This window comes from Pan troglodytes, chromosome 13 (genome assembly GCF_028858775.2).
Source record: "Pan troglodytes isolate AG18354 chromosome 13, NHGRI_mPanTro3-v2.0_pri, whole genome shotgun sequence".
Taxonomy (NCBI): Eukaryota; Metazoa; Chordata; class Mammalia; order Primates; family Hominidae; genus Pan; species Pan troglodytes.
Genome location: NC_072411.2, coordinates 38804453 through 38832174, shown reverse-complemented (window position 1 = coordinate 38832174; position 27722 = coordinate 38804453). Strand labels below are relative to the sequence as shown.

Below are 27722 nucleotides of genomic sequence, written 5' to 3'. Positions count from 1 at the left end.
TTGATAACTTGGCTTACTTAAGGCATGTCGCAGAGGTTTAGATGCTTAAAATGGGCCATAAAACTTAAGGTTTGTAATTAAGGCACACACTTCAGCAGGAGTATTTATCCTGCTTTAGTTCTAAGAAATTAATTTGAAGTGAAGAGAGAATGGTTTCTCCTCTCAGTTCATAGCTCTCACAGTTTATTCTAAGCATGTGTTCTCCAAAGGAAAAAAAATCAAATATAAAAGAATATTTTTTTCCTAAGCTGAGTAAGACATACATCATCTGACATTTATACTTCAGTTGAAAATTAATTTGCATGACTATAAAACAAACAGATTGTGTTCTTTCACAATGGGGCACTGCAATTTGAATAACTACTTCAAACAGCATATCTGGAAAAAATAATAACTTAAAAGTCCCAGCACACTTTCAGTTAATTGTTCCAACAGACCACTAGTATTAACCTCAGAGCAGAACCATACTCCAATTGGAAGAAGTCCTTTCTCATTCCTTCAATCAATTGTGATTTGTAGTGTATGCATAACTCTAGTAGCTTAAGGTCTCTCCCAACGGGCACTTTAACCCCATTCTGGGTTAGCAGTTTACTTCACTGAATCACAAAACTGAAAGGAAAATCCAGATGCCTTCAAGTCAACTATGCGTAGCTGAACACAGGCTTGAAATTTCTTAACCTTACCCTCCAGTTGGCTTCAACATGATCCTGCCTTATACTCACATATCTCATTTCTCCTCTGCATCAGTCAGTTTTGGTTAAGCTGTGCTGCATTAAGAAACAAAGGAAAGTCTTACAGGCTTTCAACCATAGGTTTGTGTCCCACACAGGCTACACACTAATCACAGATCTGAGAGCCAGGTTGGAAAAGCAGCCTCTATCTGGGACATGGCAGCCTTAGGGCAGAAGGAGAAAATAGCATTAGGGGAACTACACAATGGCTCTTAAAAGTTCTGCTTGGAAAAAATCACTCATGGTATCATCTCATATTTCACTGGATAAAGCAAATCACATGGCCAAGCTTTGTACAAGAGGCTCCTGGAACAAGGGATAGCAGTATATTTCTAATAATATAGTGAATAATAAGGTTAATACAATCTACCATACCCACTACAACCATAAATATTTATATGTGCCAAGAAAAACTTCATATTCCACTCCAAATCTCCAAGAGATTTTGAATCTTAACATCCAAAGGGACAAAAAGACCAGGGAAGTTGGTTCCGTTTGTAAACTTACATTGTAGGCACATTTTATAAAGCAACCTATTCCTAAAAATCAGTCCTTGAAATTCTATAAGAATCCAGTACCATCTAGTCCTTCCGGCAGCCTGAGAAATATTCACTGTGCCAGAGCAGAGGGTAACTTTCTCTTGGCAAACAGAAAAGAATAATTTATACCTAGAGAGCTAAAAAAGAGAAGGCTTATGAAAAAATTGTCAGAGCTCATAAAACTTGGGTACTTAATCAAAAGTATACTATACAGATATAAAGAAAAAAATATTCCAACTCAAAACTTTCCTTGAAAAAAAAAGAATCATCCAACTTCAAGTTTTGAAGCTTCTTGGATTTCATTTGTAAGGTGCTCTACATTTTCTGAATAATATTGGATTATGAATTCCATCATTTTCTAAATTTTGACTCTCCTCCTTACACTCATCCTGGAAACAAACTCAAAGTATCTTGTTAAAATTACCCTATGCTTTCTTCTGAATTTTAGGTTCAGTTCTTGATACTTCTGGCAACCTTGTGTGTCTTGGCCACCAAGATATGCCTCACTCAAAGACTGCTAAAATCTGCCACCCCATTAACCCAAACAGAGAAAGCTGATGTACCCCCTTTTTAAAAATATACTGTGCCAATCTCCATCCCTACAACATACTTAAATGTTCCTTTTGATTCAAAATAGCTTTATGTATTTTAAATGGTGCTAAAATTATTAGGTGAATGACTGATAAGAAATCATCGACATTTATGTAATGCCAAAACAAGCCTACACACAGAAGAAAGTAATTTCTTGACAGAAGGGGAAACACGTAACTGCACAATGGAAATATCAGTGCCATCGTTTTAATCCAGCCATTATTTTTAGCATCACAGAGACCATGCGCATTCCGATATGGTGCAATCTGAATTATACAAAATGGCCAGTGAAGCCCAAAATGTTTGTTGATGAACATTTTAGATGAAACGTCTGATTAACTAAATAAATACAAGAGAAACAAGCCAAGCAAGCAACACATTGAAGAAGCAATCAGACGAATCCAGGAGGTGATATATTTCACAGGAAAACTGAACAGGTCTCTTCAACAAGCCAACATCATTAAAAAATAGGCAGCTCTTAGGTAAAAGAAACGTAAGAATCATAACAAGCAGAAACAATACATGGTCCTCTTTGGGATGCTGGACAGGAAAAGCAGCAGTGAAAGACATTTTGGTGACAACTGGGAAAATGTGAAATGTGAATATTCTTTGCTACTACAGGAGATGAAAATATATTTATAAATTCATATATACATATATGTATACGGACAGACAGATCAAAGTGAATATACACTAAGTGTTAAAATAGTTATCTCTACATGATGAAATATGATGACTTTTTTCCTTATTGTTGCTTGTCAGTATTGTCTAATTGTCTACACTGCATATGTACTGCCTCTGTAATAACACAAGACTGTGTTTTAAGGGGTTAGCCTCAACATGATTATATGGACAATACTTTGAATTACAGCCTTGAGTTTGTTTTCTGATTTTATTTGATCCTTGTGTGTCAGTTAAACTTTTTTCTGTCTCTAAACTATAGCAGGGAAGGGAGACGTGGAGGGAAAAGAACTCATTTGTTTGGTCACTGGGCTTGGTCCTTGACTTAATCTACTACATTTAATCTTCATAATAGCCATACGAACTGGATATTATCATCTCATTTTACATTTTATAAAACAGGCTCCCAGGAGTTACACAACGTGGTTTAAGACCATGTATTGGGTATCAAGTGAGGCATTCTCATCCAGCTTTACTGAATTTCTGAACTGGGGCTGTAAGGGCTTTCCCGGAAATCCCAAAGACCTCCACCTAATGAGTTGCTCATTGCCTCAAGGGGAAGTCTGTAAGAGAATCAGAAAACAGAAATCTCAAACTCCTTACTTTTGGGTTTGCAGATTGGTCTTGGATGTGTGTTTGAAACAGAGCAGACATGTTTAATGGAAAACAAGAGCTGGACGCAGTTTGGGTTTCTATGAAAAGGAGTGGTGGAGAGCACTCAGACCCCGGGAGCCCTATCCTGCTTTCCTTCTGGGGTCCTCCAAGATGGAAAGCGGCCCCTGCCCCCTCATCTCACTGTCCCCACACTGCTGTGGCCAAGGTGGCAGGGTAGTGACAGCAGCCAGGGGCCAGGCGGAGGGGCTACACTGCCTCACCAGCTCTCACCTGAGGGGGCAAGGGGAACAGCCAAACATCATCCTAGTGACAAGAAGGGCAAGGTTTTGACAGAGCAAGCAGCAGACCTGATGGATCTCCCAGTGCTAGAGGATGCAGTGTGAAGGGCAGTGTGGACTTAAGGACAACAGAGCACGTGGGCACTAGGATATGTTGCAGAGGCCAGTGAGTGGAAGGCTTGACAATACCCAGGAGCAGCAATGGTTTAACACCTCAGAGGATGCCAGCTCAGATCATGGCAGACTCCTGCAGGCCAGAAGCCCCTCCCACAACAAGTGCCACCAGGGGAGAAAGGTGGGAGTAATGTCCAGAATTGAATGATTAAAATATATATAGAGAGAGACATAATGAAGTTAACCTACAATTAGCTCAGATTACATTTTCTGCCATTAGGCTGAATGGCATTATGAAAATAGAGATTGTTTTGCCAGAGGAAAAACAACTAAGAAATTTCCTCATTTGCATGCATAAGTATGTGGCTTAAAAATATTGGTAGTAGCTAGTATAATAATTTATCCCTGTTTAGAGAGCCAGTGGATGTCACTGTAACTTGCCTTGAAAATTGCACTTCACAGTGCTACTAACAGAGGAAAGGTTAACAAATATTTCATCATGATGACAATTTTATAGACTAAGGATAAAAAGTACCTTGTATATAACACCTTTGAAGCTCAGAACTAAATATTATCAGATAGAAAAAGATTCAAGGTTTTGGAAATTTAAGACACATTTATTAAAATTGAATTGCATTTTATTTTATAATACTTCCTTCTTGAAGGAATAAATTCATCAATAATTTAACAGCCTTCTATTTGCACATTTTAAATTTTCTTTAACATATTTTACAAAAACAAAACAAAGAATGGAGCCTACAAAATAAATATCATCTTTGCAATAATCTAAGCCCTTTAATGTCTTACAAAAAAAAAAATCTGTGCCTAGCCATTTCTGTATCAGAGAGCATTGTTGTTCTAAATGATAAAAGGAATGAACCAAATAAAAGGCAGCCCAAGTAGAAAGAATGTTCTCCATCTTGCAGAGTCTGTGCTCAAAATTGTTATTTGTAAAAGCTCCATTTTGATTACTTTTGTTTTGCCCTGAAGAATAATATTCAGCTAGAAATATAATTTATGGATGACAATATTGCCTACAAACTGCAAGAAAAATAAGACAGGGTAAAAGTGAGTCGTACCATATTGCTACTGTGATTTGAAACTAAAGAGAGACCACTTTTTAAATAAGTATTTCACATTGTGACTCATTAGGAAACAGAAGTTTCCTCACGACACACATTCTTAGAACACACCCTCGGGTTCACTGGATCTATGTGGCCTATGCTTCACACTTTTAACATAAATAATCCATTCACCAGTAAGTTCTCTCAAGGAAACTCTAATTAAAGTCCTAACTGCCATGCATTTCTCTTACGAAATTGATGAAGAAGACTCTCACAAACTGATTCACAGGCAGCATTGACACCACTGATTAACTAACTTGTTGAAAAGGAGGTGATGAAACAGTGGGTCCCCACCAGTCATTTGCCTCAGGGCTCTCTACCTTACTCTTCCTCTCCTCTGTGAGGAGGGGAGCTGGTTCCTGCAAATTACAATTCCCACACTCCCCTTCCAACTAACTTCTGATTATGGTCTTCCAACTGGAGGGCCTGGCAGGAGATTGCGGGTGGGAGGCCAGGAGAAGCTCTTAGCTTTTATAGCCTCTCTACCTCCCTTAGGACAGCATTTTCAGCAGTGCTGTGACTCCTTCAGGGTTCCAGGTCTCTCTTGGTGGCTCCAGTTCTGGGCTCTGCTAATTTCACCTCCTTCATTGGTCTCTCCTTCCTGCTGTAGCTAAGCTCTGAATTGTTTCACCATCTTCTGTTTGTATTTCAATTGTCAGAAACATCTTTTGAATGAGTACCCATCTTAAATTCCCTTTGGTTCAATGAGAACCACGTGGCATGTACTCTGTTTCCCAGCTCAATTCTGCCTGATATGAGAACCACATAGATAATTCATGAAGAAACCATCCCAAGATTTTGCTAGCTAGGTAGAGTAACACACTAAGCCATAATCAGCCTTTAACCCTTTTGCTCACAAGGTATACAGCAGGTATAAGGGTCCTGAGAAAACAAGATGAGAATGGACAAAAAGACTCATTCATTCATTTTTCAAATACCAGGCAATGTGCTGGATGATGAGGTTACAAATACGAGCAAAAGCAAACACAGTCTTCACAGTGTCTAATATAATGAAGAAGATGAGCATGCATGGAAAATCACGCTACTCAGCGTAAGTTTGCAACAACATACAGTCAGTTCTGCCTGGATGTTTGCTCTGAAATGTGAAATACATATATATTGGGGAACAATTTGAGCATAATGTGATCTTCCTCTGTTGAATGTTGTCATTCCTCTATTTTGTTTTTTCTTTTTTTTTAATTGACAGATAATATTGCATGTTTTTATCATGTACAACATGATGCTTTGAAGTATATATACACACTGTGGAATGGTTATATCTAGCTAATTAACACATGCATTAACTCACATAGTTATCATTTTTGTATTAAGAGCAGGTAACATGCACACTCCAAGTTTTTCAAGAATGCAATATATCGACACTAACTATAGTCACCTTGCTATATAATAGATCACTTGAAAATTATTCCTATCTAACTTTAATTATGTATCCTTTGACCAACATCTCCCCATCCCCTCAACCACCCCAGCCTCAGGTAACCACCATTCTACTCTCTACTTCTAGAGCATAACATAATTTCATCTTTGCTACGCAGCAATTTCATCTGGCAGAAGCACCAGGTGAACAAGCAAAAATCTGCACCCAGCTGAACACAGCCAAGTGGTTCAATGAAGGGAAGTTAAGATGGGTACTCCTTCAAAGGGTGTTTTTGACAATTGAAATGCAAACAAGAGATGGTGAAACAATTCAGAGCTTAGTTACAGCTAAGAAGGAGGAAGGAGAGACCAATGAAGGAGGTGGAATTAGCAGAGCCCAGAACTGGAGCCACCAAGAGAGACCTAGAATCCTGAGGGAGTTACAGCAAGGTAGTAATACACAAACGCAGCAGAAGCGCACACCTCTTCTGGCGTTACAACTTCCGCACACATCGCAGGTAAACCCCTTCTACCACGTCGCAACTCACAAGCTGCAGATTTTCCAAAGCCTACTTCCACAAGTACATTTCAGATCTTTTCCAAGGTAAAATACATTTACTGAAGTATTTAGGCATTTCTTAACCACTTTACACATGCAAAAACATACCAGCATTTTGTATTAGTTTCCTATCTTTTATTTTACGTGTCACTATGGAAGTTTTTTAATGCTGTGCCCTACCCCTTTTTCCCACAAGCCCTGTGGATTTTCATTCTGTAATTTTTGCATAGCATGATGATTTCCAAAAATGTATATGTCACATGTTAATCAAACAGCTACACTTTGAAGGAAAGGGTAATCGTGTTATTTCTCCACATTCTAGGAGAGCAGAGTAGCAAAGAGTAGCGAGAGCCATGGCCACGGAGACAGGAGGCAGGGCATAGATAGAAGGAATCAGAGGAACGCCAGGGTGAAGGAGCTGGAGGACAGAGGGAGAGACAGGAATGTGGTTGGGGAGAAGGCCAGAGAGCTGAAGTGGTAGACAGGGGCTGCATGGAGAGCCTATGTATGGTAGACAGGAAGAGGGGAGGGGCCATAGTAGAGTAGCAGGAGGGAGCTGGACATACAGACAAGTATCCAATAGAACTGGTAAGTAGGCGGCCGGGCACAGTGGCTCACACCTGTAATTCCAGCACTTTGGGAGGCCGAGAAGGGCAGATCACCTGAGGTCAGGAGTTCAAGACCAGCCTGGCCAACATGGTGAAACCGTGTCTCTAAAAAAATTAAAAAAAAAAAAAAATTAGCCGGGCATGGTGGTGTGCACCTGTGGTCCCAGCTACTCAGGAGGCTGAGGCAGGAGAATCTCTTGAGCTCAGGAGGTGGAGGTTACCGTGAGCCGAGATCACACCACTGCATTCCAGCCTGGGTGACAGAGTGACTCCATCTCAAAAAAAAAATAGAACTGGTAAGTAGTCAAAATACAAGGCCCCATTTTCCCAATGATAAAATACAAATTAATTCGTGTTGGGCCAGCTTGCGCAACGCCCCCCCACCCCACTCCCCAACACATACTTAATTTTTGATAATGTATATTAAATTGAAAACATCTACATATTAAAATTTGTTATTAACCGTTACACATGCATATTTAAAATCACATTACAAGAAATCATACTGTGATTTTGAAATATTGCTTTCACACACTGCATGAAGCATTTTGCACATACTCTTTATATGCTTCTTCACATTCTTCACAGGCATTGGAGGCATCGGTGTTGGCCTTCACTACGGCTATCCACCCCCTTCTAATTATTTTACTCTTTAATTATGGGTGGAAGTGTTGGCCTGTTTTACACCTCTCTGGAACTTTGAGGAGCAGTAACAAACTGCTGCCTGGATTGTTCAGTGAAGAGCATAAAAAACAATAAATGCCTTTGTATTTAAATGCACATCTAAAGAGATCAGATTTTGGATAAAGAAACTAAAAGTTCTGTTTAAACACTCTGTTCAAAAATTAAGTTTTTGAAAGAGAGCCCTATATACGAAAGACTTTGTCAGGTGATTCTCACTACTCTATAGAATAATTTAGGGAGGGGGAAGTTCTGTACATACAGTGAAAATGAAAACTCAACATTAGACACTAAAGAGAGGTGATCATTAGGGAAAACTTGAATCTGCTCTCCTCGCATAAAGGAAATCAAATTCAATGAGTCGGGAGGACAGAGATAGAAAGAGAAAATACAAATACATGCACACACACACACACTGCTATTATCTGAATGTTTGTGTCTCACCAACATTCATATGTTGAACTCCTAACCTCCAAGGTAACAGTATTTGGAGTTAGGCCTTTTTGGAGGTGCTCAGGCTATGAGGGCACATGCGCTCATGAATGGATGGATGCTGCTGTAAAAGGGCTGTGAGAGTGGGTTCTCTCTTCTACTCTTCTGCCATATGAGGACGCAATGTTCCTCCCTCCCCAGAGGACACAGCAATGAGGCACCATTCTTGGAACCAAAGGAACTTGCCAATGCCTTGATCTCGCACTTCCCAGCCATCAGAACTGTGAGAGAGTAAATTATTTATGAATTACCCATAATTCATAAATTATAAATTATTGTTATAGCAGCACAAAACAGCCTAAGACAGACAGACACAAGCACACATAGACACACACACACCCCTCAAAAAATCACCTCATCTGTGGTGGACAGCCAGTTTACAGCCTTAGCTAATACATCCCTTCAACTCTGGCCTTTAAATTTTACTGATTCAGACCAGATTCTTTCTCTTCCACAAGTTCTGTCCATGGTATTCTGAATACAGAACCTTTCTCAGCAGGCTGGACCTCAACTCCTCCATAGGACTAACCCTATTTGCGTCAATAACCAGTTTGTTTACATTTTTTCATAGGCTTATTGTAGACCAAATGGGTCTGTGCACATGCATATCCATTCCTATTTAGAGCAAAATCCCATGTATTACATGTTGAAAACCCCAGAAAATTTAAATAAACAGAATTTATAGTGCCATTCAATGGTAATTGATTTTCTTAGTGTTTTTGGGAATACTCCAAGTTCCCTAAGGAACTTTAAATCATCAAAGCGAGATTAACCTATGTTCAATGAAGTTTCCAAGATTTTTTTTCTTACTCTAATATGATTCATTTAAGAAACACTTAAATTAGCTCCTAATGTATATGCAGTAATGTGCTCAGCATAATGGAGACAATTCCAAATATAATACAAGGTGTGGGACCTTAGAGCAGTTACAATACTCATAAGAAAAGAAAAGCTACAACATAAATTAAGCTACAATATAACAATATTTATACTAATGCCACACACCAACAAAGACACTTGTCTTTCTACTCTAACGTGTCCTGAGAAACTGGGTCATAAATTGGACATATTTCCCGAAGGAAAAACTTTATAAATTATAATTATAAGTTGTTTTCCTGATCAAGGACTTGACATTAAAAAAGAATACACACACACACACACGTATATATATATAGCCTTTTAACATGTGTCCCCAAAAAGGGATAATAATTATGGAGAAATGATACAAGAAGATCCAATGTACTCAAGTTTACACACTTCATAAAAATAAAACTCTAATGTAAACTGTAATATATTACAAACTTAATGCCAGCTCTGATAAACACAAGTATATCATTAACCATAGTTTTGCTTGACTTGTTGGATTTTAAAGTGTACTTTTGGGATGATTTTGATGGCCTGAGTCTCTTTTAAAAATGAGCTGATGTATTCTTTTTCTACAGATAAATCTCTCTGCAGTGCCCAAATTCCTCCCTTACCTTAGAGCTGACTTATAGGCCCAGGGAAGGAATTTAGTAAATGTCTGTTCCTAGTGCTTATAGAGGTATCAGTGCATCGCTTCTCTTTTAAAAAGACTGACCTAACATTTCTTCATTTCATTCTCTTCTATCTCTTGAACTTCCTTAAGGTGACGGTTTCTGACCAGATTTTTTTAATGAGGAAAAAGTAAATATGGAATAAACCTACTGTGTGTAAACAGATAGCTAAGAATTTCATTGGGAAACCCCAGCAGCAATTATTAGATCGGTAACAGAGGAGTTTTTAAAAGATGCATCAAAATATTTCTCATAGAACTTTGGAGCCCCTGGCTTGTCTTTTGTGTGAATTCCTGGGTAGGACATTGATGGATTCATGGTTAAAGGCTGTGGAAGGCAGGCTCTACCATGAGGTGGAGAGTGTGGGGGTAGATATTCACCTCATTCAGCTATGACTGGGTGAACATGATACAGAGAGGGGCAGAAGGGACACCAAAGCTTGAACTGAGTCACGGGAGGGAGACGTGTACAGGATTTCTTTTAGGGACAAGTGTAGCTGCCACTGATGATCTATTGAAGGAAACTATAGAAGCAAATGGTGGAAAACTAAGTATGAGACCTCAGAGTGTAAGATTTTGAACGCCAGTCTAGACCATGTGGATCTAATGACAGAATTTGAGCAGGAAAGCAAGGTGAAGAAAGCAAATTAATCTAGTGCCATGAGGAGGGTGAAAGTAAATGTAGAACTATGCAGACAGAGGGTTGTAGGTGTTCTTGGAAAGATTATTTCCATGATAATTCCATCAACCAGAATATTCTATAAGTATGCCCTTCATTCTTTCCACACTCTGGATCCATAAACATTTGGTGCTCATAAGGACATTTGTGTCTGACTGCATGTTCATCTTTATGCATTCCTTTAACACTCTGCCACTTTCAACTTTTTGGCTTCAAAGTCCTCTAGGAAGAGGACTATGTCTGTGTATTAGGCAACATCTCCCCTCAGAGTTAACAGGGTTTCTTCCATAAAGCATTGTGATATTTTCTACTAATAAATTCTAATTAATTTTCCCTTTTACCTGTGTCTTTCTCCATTTCCAAAACCTAAAATTCCAATTTTAACTTTATTTGGTAGCTATTCTTTTTGGCCAAGTATCATATATGTCAAACTTTTTCAGTTTACGTTCAGTCCAAAATTACTCGTTTTCCTTGTCTAAATCTTCAGTAGTTATTTTGGCAGCTTTAAAAGAGAGAATCAAAATGGCAGGATCATGGGAATTTTGCCAATCCATTCTTGGCTCCTCTCATATACTAAGATTCTTCTTTTAATCACCACAATAAAAAGAGACTGGAAAATGTCTTTTGGATTTGACAACTGGGAAGTAATTCATTACTTTGGCCAGAACTATTTCAGCAGGACCAGTGAGGGCAGAATACAGACTGGTGATTTGAAGAGTGAGTGCAAAGTGGAGACCTTGAGCAAATTCTACTAGTTTCAGAAGCTAGAATTTGAAAGGAGGGCAAGAGATGAGGCAGTAACTGGAAACAGGGTCAGGAGTAGTTGCTTTGTATTAAATGGGAAAGTTTTGGGCTCTCATGTACTATACATGAACTTCTGACAGTACATTATGAGTAACCTTCAATTTCACTACATCACCCACCGTTTCATTTCTTTCCCATTCGTTTTTGGTCTTGTTCATAAAGCTTCTCTAAATCCAAGAGAATGCATAATCTGATTGTGTTATTCAGATCTCTCTCACCTTTGCAACTGGTGAAACCTCTGGAGCCCTATATTTCTTTCCTTCTACCCCTTCTAATTATCTCATTTGTTGGTTTGAACAAATGATATTTCTGAACACATGTCGAGTCCCAACAGCTGAGAATGGTTTTTCCCTTTCAGTTGAATTGTTTGTCTCCTCTTCTCTCCTCTTTTCCTGTCATTTCTCATCTGAGAATCATTTTCCTATCATTCAAATATCTGTATGTTTTCTTTCTGGTTGTATGTGTGTGTGTGTGCATATGTGTGTGAGTGCACAAGTGTGTGCATGGGCTTGCATGCACACATGAATGCTCTACCATATTTCCATCAGCCTAGATCCCCTTCCTAAGTCTTCACAGCATAAATTATTTCATACTATTTTGAACCTCCCTTGGCTTTCAGTTTTTAGGGATGAATAACTACTTTGCTATTTCAGGTGCTTTTATCTTGTAGGCATTTGCTGAACATCAATGCTTGCCAACCTTGTTGCCAAATCAATGGATAATTCTGTCCCTGTGTACATTTTTCTGCCACACACTGACACATGCCAGGACAAAATTGTTTATCTTAGATTATAAGGATTTGGGTCTCTCTTTATTTAGACTGTGCTGTGAGCATCACAGGTTTTCAAAACACAGAGTTTAAGAATGTTATCAAGTTCTAGGTGGACCAGTAAACCAGAGATAAACCTTCTGCCTGCATTGTGAGGCCGTAGGAGGGCATTGTTATTGCCATTTTTTGTTTTTGTTGAATCTTAACCCCTAGGTTCCTTAACCCCAGAATTCAAAACACCATGAAATAAGATGTTATTAAAGATCAAAGAAAATATAAATACTTGGCATTTAAGACCAGCATATATAACCCAGAATCCAAACAATGCTGCGAAAATTGTGACAGAAACAAATAGGTAGACAGAGAGCCCAATTCCTTTCTTCCCATGCTGAATCTACTCACCTATAAAACCCCACAGATTCAATAATTACCCTTGAAGCATCCTTCTTTGTTCTCCTAACTCCATAAAATCTCTGTGAAAATTCCTTAAGAGCATGGCCAATTCTTGGATATCATTGTGCACCCTGACTGGGCCAACCATAGTACATATATTTCACACTACAGGCAACCAGTACATAAAGATTGGCTGAATTTGCCTTGAGGAACCCAGTAGGCTGAGAAGAATTATGTTAATCTATCAAAGTATAATAAACTCCTTGCCTGGAAATTGCTGAAGAAATGTCTTCTTGATGATCTGATGCCCCCACGGGTAATCGCCACTGTTCTGTAACTGGCTCAAATAGTTAAACTAGCAATGCAGCATATTCTATGCACTTAATGGGATACTTAAAGGGGCTTCACCTCTGCAGCTTATATAGCATTTCTAATTTTTAGCTGATTCCTTTTGCTCACAAATATTAAATGGTCCTCCTGGTATTGCTTAGCACTATATTCTTCAAGAGTTATTGGGAGCCCTATGCAGGCATACGTGAATACACTTTTATCCTGCTCCACTTCCCACCTCCCATATGCATACTTCCAAAGATCACTTAGTGTGACTGAATGATAAGGTTCTTTATCCCCTGAACAAAATAATTTTTTATATTGAATGACTGTATGATTAAGGGTACATCTGAATAGAATCCTGGCATGTTGAAAAAAGACGTCCACATTCCTTTACTCCTTTCAGATGAAAATCTTTTTCTAGTGCCCTGACTTGTTACAAGTCACCAATGGAGTGAGCAGAGCTGATCCAGTCACAGGAGTAGAAAAGGATTGAGACCAGACTTTGTCTTCATTATTTGAATTGCAAATTTTATATAGATGGTCCCACTGTAAATATGGCTTGACAGCTATATTTTAATTCACATGTGTAAATTCAATTAATGTACCCCTTTCATTTAATTCAATACATACCTGTTGAGTACATACCCTGCAAGGTGGCAACAATCCAAAGATGAGTAAGATGGCTTCTGTGCTTTTATGGAGCTCATACTTACTAAGAGAGATAGACATATATAAATAAAGTGATCTGGCTTTGCCAAGTACAGAGAATGTGCATGTCATATCTCCGTAGGTAGACTGTAAATTCCTAGAAACTGGAACTGGCATTTTACTCTTGCATGTATCTACTCTATGTCACGGACACAGCAGGTACACAATAAATACTCTTTGAATTTATTCATATAGCTTACAAACAAATGCATCTTGGACTTTACATTTGTTTGTCTTGCTATTTGAAAACTGCTTAGCTATAAAAAATAAAAATAAAAGAAGTGCTTCACTGGGAATATATTATGTCCACAAGCATTATGTTTTTATTCCACCGACTCTGTAATCCAACTGAAACATCTAATAATCATGCACATACTCTTACATGACATAGCCTTAGAGTCTATCTCCACAAGGTAGTTCTTCTTTATGAAGTTTAGAATTTTTCTAACAGACGTCTTGTTCTTAATATTCTTTTAAAAAGTAACTGAAGTAAGATTTAAGCTACCTGTGAAATATGCATCCCCCCACCAAAAGGGACTTGGAATTATTAAAATGTTTCACATTGTCATGTACAGCTGAATAGAGGTTGCACTCACAAAGGAAACACAGGACTTTTTTTCTATGTTGCACACAATGAAAGGAATGTCACATTCTGTTTTTTCAATTGAAGCATGTCACAGCCCAGAGGGTCTGTTACTGTCAGAAATTCAACTTGAGAAAAGACCTTCAGATCACTGAGAAGAATGCTACCTACCAGGGAATGAATCAAATCTACCAAAAAATTACTACCATTTGATCAGAAATATCACTTTGGTGGGCTGCATGTCGTCTCCAATTGCAGTCATTATAATAAAGATACAGTAAAGGAGGGCTGAGAAATATGCATTAAATGTAAATCAGAAACACTGGTTACTTACAATCTTAGTTAAAGGTTATTTTTAGGCTATGCCCATTTCATATGTATTAGGCTACACATACACACTAACAAACTAATCAAAATTAAAAAAGAAACTGGGATTATTAGGCTGGAAACAAGAAGGGTGAGGTGATTTCATAATATGTATGAAGAGTTGTAAAGTGGAAGCAAGCCAGACATGCCCCCTCTTCCAAAATGAAAGGTATGTGGGATTCAGTTTTTAGTAGATGAGAGTAATGAGATAGAGAGAAATCTTACTATCTGATGGGTTTTTAATTTGTGCTCTTGAAAGCAGTCATGGAAGTGGTTTTTTTTTTCTTTTTTAAATAGATTATCCATGCCGGTATCTAAAGAAAACATTAATAAACAAATGAATGGTCTCACATACACAAAGACTACTATGTACAGTTAAAAGGAAACCCTCTACTATGTAGTCTGGTATGTACCGTTAAAAGGAAACCCTCTTCTGTCAATAGGCAGGCAGTAGGGTAGAGTCGTTAATAGTACAGATTCTAGGCATGTTCAACATGGTGGCCACCAGCCACATGTGGCTACTGAGCACTTGAAACATGGCTAAACTAAAATGTATGTGCTTGTAAGTGTAAAATACAGACTGGGTTTTAAAGATGTAATACAGCAAAGATCTAAAGCATCACATTAATAACTTTCATAATCACTACATATTGAAATGGCAATATTTTATATACATTGGGTTAACAAGACATATTATTAAAATTAATTTCAATGTTTTCTTCTTTAATGTGGCTACTAAAAAATACAAGGTTGCATACATGAATTGTATTTGTGGCTCTTGTTCAATTTCTAGGGACCTGTACTGCTCTAGAAGGAGAATGCCTGCATGCAACTCCCGACTTGGCGCAAATCACTCACTATTTCTATATTTGTAAAATAAAAATAATAATAATACAATCAACCTCATAAGTTTTTTGAGAGGATTTCATAAGTTAATCCACATAGAGTAGCGTCTGGCACACAGTATATGTTCAATAAATCTCAACTACTAATATTCAATGTGCACATCCTCTTTGCAAAGCACCCTGACATGTAGTTACTCATACTCTGCTTGAATACTCCCAAAGACGGGCAACTCACATTTCCCTGAGACAGCCGATCACACTTTTAGACAGCCCTGAATGTGAAAAAGCTCATTCCTGGAATGAGTAAAAATCTCTTTACAACTTTGACTTTTCTGAGCTTCTTCCTATATGATTCTGCCAGAGGCAAAGACAGAAACTGGTCAGATTCCAACAGTATATTTGTTTAGAAATAGTTACAAGACATTAGTATTGGAAATGAGTTTATTATACACTTCCATGAAAGTTCATGTCAAGAAAACTCATACTGAGCCATCAAAATACTTTCAAGAAACAGATCTTCAGAACTGTGACTTCTTACACATGCTCAACTAAAGAACAGTTCTTCTCTTCTCAGTAAGTTGTCCTCTTTGACCAAGAACAATTTCCAGTTGGGATATACTTAGAGCAAAGAGAACAGACTAGAGCACTCACCTGACCAAATCACAGGAGTGACCCAGGCACCCACCAGCAACCCCCACTCACATCGAACAACTCATTTTCCCTTTTTTGTATTCATTATGCTAATTTCAAAAACTAATGCTTTGCATAGTTGGCAGGACAGTTCTGTTCTAATGATAAGCCATTAATACAAAGAAATATGGTGTGGATTTTCTAAATATGTCTGTCTTTTCTGAATTTTCCAATGGTTCCTCAGGAAGCCAACACTTTTATAAGTGAATGTATCTAGTTCTTTACAATTTTAATATGATATAATCTTCATGCACAAGGTCTGTGCAAAATCAAAATGCAGCCTTTTTCCATATTTCCAAATGACGCTTCTACCTCCAGGTAGAAGTAATTCAGCAATATTCTTCCTGTCAGTCATCTCCATTGACTATAGAGGCCTTGAAAGTGTGTGTGTTCTTGCATTTTGGATAAATTCCAGCAGCGGTAAAGACTGAACCTGCTGAGTAAAACCTCGGGCTTTGGATAGTCTGGTTTATCAGAAGCAGAATAGGCCTTGCAGTCCAACAAACTGGGATACACATCTAGGCTCTGTGGTTTACCAGTTGCATTCACCTTAGACAAGGTACCAGAGGTCCCTCAGATTCTGTTTCCTATTACAAAAAAAAATGGGACTAAATAACAGTACCTACTTTGCAACATTATTATGAGGATTAGACAAACAAATTCTAATGTACCTAGCTAGGTATGCAGCAATTCATAGGTAATTAACTAATAGTAATAATTACTAGTCACACTTGTTGCCTACCTGGATATTGGTAAGCCTTACCTTACAGATCCTCAAATGGCTGTTATTACCCAGGCCCCTACTCTCCATCACACTCCCCTCTTCAACATTTTCCAGAATTCTCAGTAGAGAGTGGTGCCCTTCTCCATTTAAATCCTTTACTATCAGAACTCCACACATAGATGCTAATAAGAAAATAGATTCAATCAAACATGAAAATTAGAATTTACCACCTGAGTTGTTCGGACTGAGAGAGGGCTTTGTGAATTGGCATCATCAGTGAAAGCTCAGTGGAAGTATAATTGGAACTGGATTTTGACTAATAGATACAATTTGGATAACTGGGACCACAGGAGTAGGGAGAGCAACATTTTTGGCCACTTTAAATAAGTGTGAGTCTTGTGGGTGACTGTAAAGAGATAGGTCTAAAAGAAGAAGGAAGTGGATAATAGGAAATTAACGACAGGCAAGAGTTAAATTGATGTAGTATCTGGAATCCTATTTTTTCTGTTCAAGAAAGAAGCATAATTTAAGTTATGTTTTTCAGGGACCATCTAGCAGTGCTGGAGTTTAGTTTTAGCTAGAAGAGATCTAGAAGAAAGCACCAAAAAATTTTCCTCAAAGTCATTAACATCCCTTGCCTGTCTGTGATTGGCCAGAAGATATTCCAGTTCATAGAATGGGTCAAGTCAGATGAAATGAAAGCCCTACTAACAATATTTAATCACAAAAATGAATGGAAGTCAATATGAAATAAATTGAGTTAATTCTGAAGACTAGAAACAGAGATTGAAAAAAAATAATTACTTTTTCCCCAAAAGAAAGAAGCCTTGTTGAACTACTCCCACATACATACATTTTAATTAAGTGGTCTGAGACAGCTGTGAGGCAGAAGAATTTACAGTTGTGGCAGATGACCTGGGTGAGAAATTTGGCTCTTCCTCTTAACAGGAAGGAAGGAACTTAATATCCTTATTTTATATTTTCTAAGAAAACAAATTAAATTGAAGGTAGAGTGGCTTTATATGAATTGATAACTCAGATGAAAGGGGTTTTGATACCTTTGGGCTCCTAGATAATATAAAGATAACAATATTTAAGTGTTTTAACAGCCAGAAATATTAGACACAGAGAAAATTAAAATGTAAACATTTGATGTTCAACTACTTGATAATGCCAATGGTTGCATTCATTCTTGTCACGAGTACAAATATCAAGGGATAATATTTAAAATATTTACCAGTTGGTAGGTCTGGGGCATAAGCCAATCAGAACAGCCTTAGGTAATATCACTGGAGTGTGTCCCAAGGCCTCCTTGCCATACCAGGTGGGTGACACCCAGTGGCTCTCTCAGGAAGTGATCTAAGGGGAGTGGTCTGTAGGACCAGGATGATAGTGGGACCTTCAGAGGGCTCAGAGCAATACTCATTGACCTACTGGAGCACATGTATTTCAATATTTTTACAAGTATTTCAATATTTTACAAATAGTTCAATATTTTTACCAGTAAGGCTGTATTCACGTGCACTGTCTAACTTGCCCTGAATAAGTCTAACGTAAGCACAAAAGGCAAAAATCAATAGAGGAGAGCCCAGAAGCAAACTCTGCAAGAAGAGATTGCAGCAAGCCTTAGTCTTATTATAATTAAAATCTTTCATGTATGCATACTACATGGTATGCTTTTTAAAATAACCATCTGAAAGAACTCAAAATTAAAATATGCATTGCTACAAAGCTGCAGTCTAAGACTAAGGCAATCGTGCCTAACTACCACAAAGTTCAGAGCCTTACTCAACATTGTGATTTTTCCAGAAGTAATGAGCTGTTCGCTAACATAACACTAGGACACAAATCAGCAGCCAGCCCTCATGCAGGCAAGTGGAACACGGCCATGAGTTTCTTCCAAGTCAAGGCATTGAAAAATCGTTTGTGCATTAGTTACTTAGGATTCTGTTTTTAGCTATGGCATGTTTAATTACAAGAGGCTCATAATTAAAATATGCCCAGAAAGGCAAAATCAAAAGCGAGCATCATGTCCCTTGCTGCAAAACACCTAAGTTCAACAATGATAGCCTTTTTTATTCATGCAGGAAACATTTTCACACTTTCACAGATCTCCACATCTAGGTCAATGTCTAACCTTTTCTAGTAGGTGGACCTCTTCTTTTTAACGTCAAAAAATTCTACTGATTTCCACGTCACAGCAAACAGTTGTGTTTTTAGAATCCATAAATTGCAAAAATACCTAGTAACCAAACATTAATATGAATTTAGCGATGCTTTTATACATACTGTGTTTTAGTCATCACAACAGTATATACACACTTAAAATAAAGTAGTTCTTATAGATGCCAGATGACTCCGTTGTTCAGCTTACAAACCATGCTTAGATTCAACTCCTGTTACCAAAAGCATGAGTCCCTACCAGCAGTGAAACTATTCTACAGCATCTCTAGAGTTAGTTTCAAAGTTTTACCAAAAGATACGGAGTAATTGGGTTTCACTAATATTTGATTTTCCCTTTCAAATGAAATGCTTGATGTGGTAGCAACAAAATGATCATACTAAATCACTGGTGGACTATAACCTGGCAAAATAACTATGTCTCTATATTTTGTATAACTAGCCCATACCAGGATTCATGGCTTAGAATGAAAGCATAAATGTAGGAATTCAGTGACTGGGATTCCTATTTCCTTTTGTCAAGAGATACTTACAAGATGACCAAAAACTACCTAATCCTCCTTGGCTTCGTTTCAAAAATAGCCACTGTTAGCTATCAAGAATAACCACCCATGAACATCCTACTAAAACATCCACAAAATAATCTCAGTAGATGGAGAAGTTTTAAAGGGTGGGAATAGAATGCTTATCATCTTGGAGCACAGGTGCCTGTGATTTTAGATCTGTTAAACTACAGACCCCACTAAAATTCACAATAGTAAATTTCTAGACTAGAAGTGGAGTTAAAAATCCCTCTACTTTCACAGGTTTAACGTGCTAATTGTCACTTAGATATTAATCTTGTTAACAGCTCTAAATTAAGGACCTGTGTTATATTTAGGAAGCTGCCTGGTGTTAAAGTTAATGCAGCAGCTTCTTTTGTAGTTATATACTGGGAAACGTTTTCTTTTGAAAATATGAAGCACTTATGTGCAATCCATATTCAAAGATCCAACAGCATATCTAAGTAACTCATGTAGTTTTTGATAATACAATACCCAATAGTTATTCAAAGACCCAGCCTTTATGCTTTGTCTGTAGAGCATCGCTGAAGCCTTTATAGTGCTATTCTTTTTTTCCCATCAACTAATATAGGTGTCACTACTTAGAATTCTTTAATCTGTTTATCTTAATCATGTATTTAATATATTGTATCATTTGTCATTTTCACAGTTAACTAAATGGGACCAGTCAAATATTCTTCATCATTCTATTCAAACTTTTGACATGATGTTATTACTTTAATGCCTAATCTTTGTAAAGTGTGCAGAACAGCAGAATTGAAGATTTGGCAAGACTTTTTTTCTTTAAAGGAATCATACGACTCCAGTTTCAATTTGTGAAGTATAATTAAAGTGAGTTGACATGCTTTAGAATTGTTCTTGTTTGGACATTCTCCCTCCTTTAACTTAGAGCCTATCTTTTTATTCTGCTTTTTCAGTCTATCATTTAAGGACAAAATTCTTTTTGCTGATATTAACAAAAGAGTTATTCCTTCAGAAATAGGATCTGTAGCAAGCAGACAAGGTCCTTCATAGCCCTTCTGATGAAGTACAATTTAGTACCATTTTCCTTTCATTCCTTCCCTACTTTCTCTCAAAAGGCACACTCAGCAGAGAACAGAAAGGTACCTCTCGTTACCAATTTGTTAATGTCAGTCTTCAAACAGTAGAGTCTGTATTTACATTGTTTATATGATCGGTAATTATTTTCTACCTGTCTAACAGTGTTCCTCTTTCTTAGCCTTTCAACTCTCTAACAATCAACAACTTTGATGGAAAACAATGGGCCAGGAGATTAAGAAATATTGTAAGATCATTTCTCAAGTATTGATTTAAATATTAAGGTTGACATAAAGTGAGCTCATCGTATTGTAAACCCTCAAAACAGACTATCAAAGTCCACCAACAGTAGACAGCCCTTTCCTGGACCATGTATCTCCAAGCCCTTATCACAGATTAATCTAGAATATCCAAAACCCTGAATGGTTTGTAGGTGTTCAGGGCTGCTGGATCTGTCTGTGCTGATTTATACGAGACTATCCGATGTTTTTAAAGTCAACAATGACACCTACAATTTTTTCAGAAGTATCTGTGTATATTGTTACAGTGTCAGGAGAATTTTCTTCATAATTTTTTTCACTTAAATTTGCATGAAAAAGAGTTTCTAACCCTCAACTCTCAGCAGGTAGATGAAGAAAACACACACACAAAAATACACACACACACACACACACACACTTCCCAGGGATAGAAAATAAAACAATTCCAGGGAATCTACCAGATTAGATCAACTACCCTCAGAAAACAGAGAACTAGCCACATTACTTTTCAAAAGAAGGCTCCTATTATTAATGGCACTAAGGTTTAAAAACAGCAGTCTATCAAAGTGAAGCCTCAAGACAGAAACTTTATAAACAGCTTTTATCCCACAAAGACACGAGCTTTCACTCACCACTGAGTAAGACTTCTTGATTTGGTTAGTAACACCCTAAGTGGCTTTCAGGAAGCCTTCACCAACGGCTGAGTAGAGAGTCAAGAGCACAAAAAGGCTTCCCTGGAGATTACCTCCTCCTAGTTACTCGAGAAACTCAGATTGCCCTGACACTGCCAGACAAATAAGTGTATCCCTTTGACATCCAAAGATTACCTGTCAAAAGGAAACTCCAAACACACACGTTCACACGCACGCGCATGTATACACACACACACGAACACACACACACCCCACCACAGTCTGGTTGGCATGAGCCCTACCTGCATGGGTTACCATTTCCATGATAACAGAGCACTCACAGGTGTACCGCTGAGAAACACCAGGCAGATCGTCATTTAAAGAGCTCCAAGGAGTCTGAGGGTGGGAAACTGCCGGCTTTCAGCAGACCACCCTGGCAATGAACAGAGCGCCAAGGAACCCTGGTATCTTCCGTAGAATATGCCACGGTCCCATAATCTTAGTGGAACTTCATCTTGACTGTACAGTATTGAATCGCAATACCTCTTATGGGAAGCTCTGAGCTCAGACATTCCAAAAGAAAAAAGTACCACCTTCGCCAACGAAAGTTTTTTTCTTGTCTTTAAAAAGGGATAGAGTGAGAGAGCTTAACGCCCCCTCCTCAACATTCCCTCGTCCCCTGCAAAGTTTTCCAACTTCAAAATACGCAGTCACCAAAGAGCGGGGTTCATTTGCATATTCAAATAACTTTAATACTATGGGATGTGTAAGATAGCAAAGGGGACAGGTGCAGATGGGCAATGCAGTAGAAAATATGCCTGTCCCCCCCTCCCTGCCCCTCACTCTCACGCCCCGTTCCCAGTTTCCTCTCCACAAACAGCAGGATATCACGTCCGACCCCAGCTTGCCCCTAGCCACTCGCAGGGACAGGGGAAATGTAAACTGTTGCTACAGCCTCCTGACACTCCACCGATAAATCAGAGGAAGCTGCAAAACTTCTTGGCTTGCTCAGCTATCCTCCACAGGCACTGAACGCCCACGCGCAGATTTCGCAGTCAGCGCTACGGGAAAGGAAACCCTCAGTCAACCTGTTTGCAAAGCCTGCAGAACAACTCCCGGCCTTTCGATCTTGGGCCCCGAGGCTCTCCGCGCAGGACGGGAAACCCCCGGTTTCCTTCATCAGTATCCCTCAAAGCAAGCTGGAGGTGAAGGGAACAGAGCTCCTGCTGCCCGGGTCCCAAGGTTCGGTCCCGTTGCATGAGGTCGGTGCTCAGGTCGCCGCGTGGGGCGTCCCCGCCCGCCTAGAGGGTCTCCGCACACTGCGCCCCGGGCAGCCCACGCTTCCCGCAGCCCCAAGCCAGAGGCGTCCGAGAAGATCCGCTTCCAAGTTCCCGCGTCTGGCTGGGAGAAGGGGCGACGATGGCTGTCCGGCGAGGAAAGAGCAAAGTCTGCGCCGGCGGCGCGCCCCCATCCCCGGGGCTGCCACCCCGCGCCCCAGTCGGCCGGCCAGGGGGCCCGGCATCCCCGACTCGAGGCTCCGCGCGCTTGCACTCACCCGTCTCGCCAGAGCCGCCGCCGTAACCTCTGGGAGCCGCTGAGCCCTGAGCTTCCCGAGCGCAAGAAAGATGGTGGTGTGTGTCGGAAGACCACCCATTCCAGCGTCTGGCAACCCGGCGGCGACTCTGGCTCCTCAGCACTGAAGGAGGAGGAGGAGGAAGAGAAGGAGGAGGAGGAGGAGGAAGGAACGGCGCAGTCGGACGCCATCTGCTGTACACCTCTGCGCAGCCATTGGCTGCCTGGTGCGTCCGAGAGCCGCGGGGCGCGGGGCCTCGGGGAGCCACCTTGCGCCTCGCCTACCCCGGCAGCTGTTCCCCACCGCCCCCTCCTTCTCCCCCCTCTCCTCCGCCTCCTACCGCCTCTGCCGCGCACCCGCAGGACCCTCGGCTCAGCCCGCTCCCCAAGGCGAGCGACCGCGGGCGCGCTGGCCTGGACCTCAGTTCCTCTGCTCCCCGCAACTGTTTGCCGCAACTTTGAAGCTTCGGGGTGCCGGTGCGGGCTGGGTAAGGGGTCTCCCCAGCTGAGCTCAGCCCGGAGTACCCAAGCCACTGAGCCCAGGAGAGGGTCGAGCGCTTTGCGCCTCGGAGGTCCATGAAGTGATGGGGGAAGAGAGCAAGAAAGAGTGGGGGTGCCCTAGGCCCCTGTTGATAACGCGCCCCAACACGCACACATGCGCGACACTCCGACACACAGTAAAACACACACACCGAGCCATCCCGCAAGGTCCGGATGGTCTGGCGTTCCTCTGCAGTCCCCGGGCACGAGAGGGCTTCGGTGTTACTAGGAGAAAAGACAAAGAAAATCCTATCTGGGGAGTACCCCTAGCAGCGTACGTTGGGGAGAGAGAAAGGGAAACATTGTGGTGACTCCGGGAAACGCCGGGAGCTGGGTGCATACCTGCCTGGACATCCCCCTGTTGCGGGGCTCCCAGCGACTGTCAGCCCACGCCCACCAGAGCCTGGGAAAACCCCTAGCTCTGGGGCCTCTGTTTAAAGGATTTGCAGTCCCGGGGCGCGGGGACCGGAGTTGCGGGAAGGAGCGCCTTAGGCTCCTGGGTAGCTGATGCCGGAAGCAGCAAAGGAGGTGGAGAGTCCGAGTCAGCCCAGGTGAGGCAGGAGTGCAGACAGCGGAGAGCACGTGGGCAGTCGAGGAGCAGAGTCACAGCTCAGAAAGTCGTTTGCTTACTCTCTGACACTTGTTCCAAACCCTTCTGGTTTTTGACACCTTTGATCTAGGGAACTTCTTAAGCTTGTTCAGAGAGATGAAGTTGCTTCAAAAGGGAGAAGGGGCGGGGGGAAGCATGAGGACTACCTATTGCCAATTACAGGATATTTTGCCTGTCAAATCTCTTTAAATGTGTGAGCCCAGCGACAGCAGGGATTGTATCTTTTCTATTTTATCCAATGCCTGGCACACCATGGGTGCTTAAAATGAAGCAAAATAATAATGATAAAATTAAAGCTTGATGTCATAGAGCAAATTAGATTCAAGAGATAAATAGAGCAGCTAGGATCTGTCACAGATAAAAGGAAATCAAAAGAATGTAAGTGCCATTGTAAAGAAAGATGTGAATATATTGGTAAGGGGCTTCAACTCAGCTTGCTGTGGGATGATGGGTTCTGAAAGCAGGGAAGCCTTACTTAATATTTTAAACAGCAATCGCTATTCTCCCACTATAGTCACATTCTGGGTTATGCTTTTTTTTTCCCTGACATCACTGTCTTAAAAATAAATCAGCTGCCAACCAGATCCCAGAATATTTTCTTAAATCCAAGACCATGATTTATTACTCTCAAGAGATAAAAGGCCAATCCTGTGACCCAGGGGAGAGAGAAACTGGTCCATTATGTTTTATTGTAATCTCAATATATACAGATCAATAGCCTATGAGTCTCATTTAAGTAACTTCAGGAACAACAGCCAAAGAAAAACATTTCTGTTTTCTTGAACTATTATACCCAGGCTTCCCAGGTTTCAGTTTTCCCAGAATCAATGCTGCATTTTCAGGCCACACCCCCTGCACACACCCCTATATGGGAGAAAGACTTGGGTTTGCAATCTGTCTGGAAAAAAAGATATCAAGGATGACTTCTGAGTATGGCATGTATGGACATCTTAGTAGTTATTTGTCCCCCTCCCTCACCAGAGACAATGATACGTATATTTTCCTTTAGGCTGGCAATTTGCTTTCAACGTGCATTCTGATTTAATATGCCAGCCCATTCTCATTAACCCTTTGCTCTACGTCAGCAATCACTTACGATACCCAAGAATACTTTGATTCTTAAGACACAACTTTTCTCCTCTGAGGCATTGTTGGTGTTTGGTCTCCTGGTTTTTGAATCTAGGATATGAGATTATAGTCATATGGTAATTCTGTTGGGCTTCTTAAAATAAAAAAGGAGAATGAAATCTAAATTATTTTTGAAAAATAAAGAACCATGAATGTTAAACTTGTTACATTTGATTCCTTTAGAGAACAATCACTTTTCATTAAGGCACTGCTGACAACATATATTTCAGTATAGTCAAAGAGTATAAGATGTCTGAACTTTATCTGTGTGATTACATACAAATTTTGTAGACGGAGAATGCAAGCACAAGACTCATTCTAACTTTCTCTTTCCATTTCTAGCTCAAATTCCCAATTTATATTTTAAATGTATATTTTACTCATAATATGAGTTTCTTGCCAACATAGTTAGCTTTGGTTCTTAATAAAAACACTGCTCTCAAAATCTAGATTAGGTTAGAAACATTAAAAGGATAACCTAGGCAGGGAAAGGGATATTAGTAATGAAGTCCGTAAGAGCAGGAACAGAAATTTTTAAAAATAAGTGAACAAAGAAAGGATTTGGAAGAAGGTAGGCTTGATTAAAAAAAAAAACAAAGGTGGCATCATGTGTAAGAAATAGTTGAATGTGCCAGGGTTGGAAAATAAGCTTGAGATTAGAAATTCCCATAATCCTGCACACACAGATGCCAAAGGCCCCAATCACCACCAGACTTCCAATGAGAATGAACAAAACAAAAATACAATGGCAGAAGAGAGGGGATAGAAGGAGAAAGTCTGTTGAGATTAGGTCTCCATTGGGAAGACCTAATGCGTCTTCCCATTAAGGAATCACGGAGAAAAGTAACCCTATGCTAGCCAAGTACAGGCAGAGTGTAAATTTACATTTTTGTTGTTGTCGTGTGTGTTTGCCACTGCTTTTTCTGAACATGATGTTCTCCATATAGTCTAACAAGCTTGGATGGGAAAGTGCTATGGAAATGAAATAAACAAGCCGTGGCATTAAACAAGGAAGAGCTAAAGAAGGCACATAGATAAAGAAGCCCAATCTAAAACACAAGTGATAAATGCAAACATAAGCCAGTATCTTGGACTTGCCACCCAGGGAGTTGCTGCCCAGGTCTACAATGGCCCATCCACTGAAGCAGCGAATTGAGTCAAATATTCAGTCACTCTGGGGGACAAAATAGGAGGAAAGGGGGAAGAGAAAAAGAATCATGATTGTCTCATTTACACAATTCATTCAGGCCAGTTCCAGGTTGGAAGAGATTCTGTGGCAAATCTGAACATTTTTTCTGCCAAAAAAGAACATTTAATCCTGGCATATAAATGTAACTTTTGAGCTTGGTCCAGTAATTTGATTTTGATGTGTCAACATCTTAAAATACAATGTAAAGATAATGTCTTGAAAAGTAGTGTAGTGGAACTCCACTGGCTTCTGGCCCAGTTCAGTCCCTCTGAGGCACCAATGCTTTCCCAGCAGACGCTCAACACTCACAAACGAAGTCCTGAACCATCAGCCTCAGTCATTCACTCAGCAACATATTTGATTAGTGTCTACTATGTGCCTGGCACTGCACTAGGTATTGGTTATTCAGTGATACAGAGTCCCTGCCCTCATGGCATTTATAGTCTAATGCAGTGACAATAAACAGGTATGCAAATGATCCTAAATATATAATATGAAAGAAAAGGAAAGGAGTCCTGCAATAAAAAAGGAATGCAATGGAGCAGGGGTAGAAAGGAAGGTCAGAACCAGGCAAGAGCTCTCAGAGGAAATGATATTTAGGCTGAGACCCAATCATGAATGAGAGGTAACATTTATGAAGATTTTTCTAGATATTAGGCAACAGGCTAAATGTTATATATATATATAATTTAATCCTCATAACTACCCCAAGATGTGGACACTATTTTCAACTCCATTTTACAGTGGAGGCATACAGAGTTTACGCAACTTATTCAAAGTCACACAGCTGATAAGTAGGAAAGCTAGGATTTGGCCAGGCAGTCTGGCACTAGTGTGTGCATTTTTAATCACCAAGATACACTGCATCTCATATAAGCAGGCATCAGCTAAGAAAGGGGAAGAAGAAGGATACATGGCCAAAGAGCCTATGGCTGGAAGAGGTTGGCACATGAAGAACCCATCGGGGGCCAAGGTAGCCGGAGATGAGTAAGCCTGGAAAAACTGCAGTGCAGTGGGATAGGAAAGGCAGGCAGGGGCAGAGGGGCAGGTGCTTGTGACCAATGAGTGGTTTTATCTCTTTGAACAATATCATCTAATTTAGACTTTAAAAAGATCACTTGATGCTGTGCAGCAACCAAGAAAATGGCAAGAGCATAACAGGGATGCCAGTGTCCAGGCAAGAGATGGAAG

General features: G+C 40.0%; 1 protein-coding gene across 2 annotated transcripts in view; it reads right to left on the bottom strand.

Moving 5' to 3' along the window:
- The window catches only part of THSD7B (thrombospondin type 1 domain containing 7B), a 908985-nt gene extending 884855 nt beyond the window's left edge, over positions 1 to 24130 (bottom strand). Inside the window, exon 1 of one of the 2 annotated variants that reach the window (XM_054679008.1) lies at positions 23947 to 24130. The gene's annotated coding sequence lies outside the window, so the exon portion shown is untranslated. Of the gene's footprint in view, positions 1 to 23047; positions 23277 to 23946 lie in introns of those variants that run through there. The other variant, XM_009443389.3, reaches the window with a different exon arrangement.
- Between the last annotated feature and the right edge of the window lie 3592 nt (positions 24131 to 27722).